Genomic DNA, 2282 nt, shown 5'->3' with positions numbered 1-2282 from the left:
ATCATAGAATACACACATGGTACTTTGGAGAATACGCTTTTAAAACAAGAATGATGGGGAAATCTCCCAATGAAACGATAGCTAAAGTGTTATAGGTGTTAAATCTCTTAAATTGAGAGCTAAATATTTTGGGATGAATAAAATGTCACACATGTCAAAATCAGGCACAGGCAGGGTTACAGCAAGTGGCTTTCCAACAACTGACTGAATTGGCTATGAGAGCATTAAGACGTGTCCCTGATTTTTTGGGACAGGGGAGGCTTCCTTTGCTTCCGTTCGGCAGGGAGCACAGGAACCTTATGAACATTTCCTTGATCGGCTGCAAGCAGCAGTTCAGAGACAAACAGAAAATCCAGCTGCTGCAGATGTCTTGCTATTCCAGTTAGTAATTGAAGATATCCTCTTAAGCACGTGCCAAGCCCATGTATACAGCAGTGTTGGTGACAATATTGGGGCAGCTGTAGCTATTGGCAGTGTTATAACAGGATGTTTTAAATGGCTGAAAAATCCTGAAGCGGAAGGTGACCATGTAAAGAGTGCTTTCCAGCATCTATGCTCTCCATCCTTTTCTACCTTTTTACAATTTCGTTTTATTTCGTTTTGCATCATGATAAACTGTCACCAGAGTTCTCTGCTCTGTAGTGACAGAGCATTCTGTGTATCACTGGTGGTTCGCAGCATCATGAGGCATTTCGAAGGTTTACATTTTTGCATTTCACAGAGATCTTAAACTAAGACAATCACTTATCTTGAATAGCACACCCTACTCCTCGCAATCTATTTGCACATCCATTGTCCCATATTGACATGAATCAAATGAATATTTTTTGCACAGGCGAGCTCTTGATCCTATCAGAAATCGGGCAAAAACAATTGCAGATTTAATAAAGGGTGTCAGAATGTGGGCTCAAAAATTAGGCGATGAACAGCTCAAATTAGGACATATAATTCCCTCCACTACCCTATGGATTACTCCAATATTTGCTAACCCAAAGAAATCAGGAAAATGGAAATTTACGTTAAAAGTTTTAAGAGTTATTAATGCAATCATTTCACCAATGGGTGCATTACAACCGGGTGTATCAAATCCTACTATGATTCCAGAATGTTAGCATTTGATGGTGATTGATTTAAAAGACTGGGTTTTTCTACCTTTTTACTTTTTTATTTATTTACACCCTAACGATTGTCCTAGATTTGCCTTTTCAGTTCTAGTGCTTAACAATGAACGACCCACGCAACAATATCATTGGATTGTACTGCTTCAAGGAATGATGAATAGTCCTACAGTTTGTCAATTGGTGGTAGATGATGCTCTCTGTCAGGTCAGACAGCAGATCAGGCTCAGCAGATTGCAGGTGCCTGCCCTGACCGTCAACATATTGTGCCTTCAAATAATCCAGCAGGAGTAAATCCAAAAGGTTTATGTGCCAATGAATTATGGCAATCTGATATTACTTATATTCCATCGTTTAATCAATCTAAATATGTGCATGTAACTGTTGATATGTTTTCTGCCTTTGTTGTTGCTACTGCTCACACTGAAGAAAACCATGGGAGTACCAAAGAAAATCGGGACAGACAGTGATCCAGTATGGTGCCTTTTACAGGATTGGGGAGTGACGCACACTACCAGTATCCCTCATTCACCTATGGGACAAGTGGTTATTGAATGAATTCATTTAACATCAAAACAAATAGCTAAAAAAAAAAAAAAAAAAAAAAAAAAAAAAAAAAAAAAAAAAAAAAAAAAAAAAAAAAAAAAAAAAAAAAAAAAAAAAAAAAAAAAAAAAAAGGGGCAGTCTTCCGTATATTTCCCCACAAGAGTTAAATTTATTAGGATCAAAATTTGTAGGTAGTGCCAGCAACAACCACGTTACACAAACATGTGTTGTTTTAATCTAAGTGACCATGGTGAGTCCATCCACAAACAATTGCAATGGCTTGGAGAGCATTCGGAGAGAATTGTGGTAGAGGATTGTATATTGATATGTAAACTGTCTTTATGTTTCTTATGATTTAGTATATTACGTGTGTGAAAGTTGCTTGTATATATGCTTTGTGTCTTTTCTCCGATCGGAAGGTGTATGGATTCCACCCGTAGCTACTGGAAGGAAAAGCATTAACTGGTACCGAATTAATGACAAAGAATTACAAACTAGACTTAGTTGTGAGCACGTAACTTTGAAAAGAGAAGCTAGGAGGATTGTTATTGAACAACATGTTGCGATTTGCAAAATCCGCTGTTGGCCAGCAGAGCACATACCTGGCGGCCTTGTCGC

The sequence above is a fragment of the Tauraco erythrolophus genome, chromosome 17, assembly GCF_009769465.1.
Source record: "Tauraco erythrolophus isolate bTauEry1 chromosome 17, bTauEry1.pri, whole genome shotgun sequence".
NCBI classification, from domain to species: domain Eukaryota; kingdom Metazoa; phylum Chordata; class Aves; order Musophagiformes; family Musophagidae; genus Tauraco; species Tauraco erythrolophus.
This window is presented reverse-complemented; position numbering follows the sequence as displayed.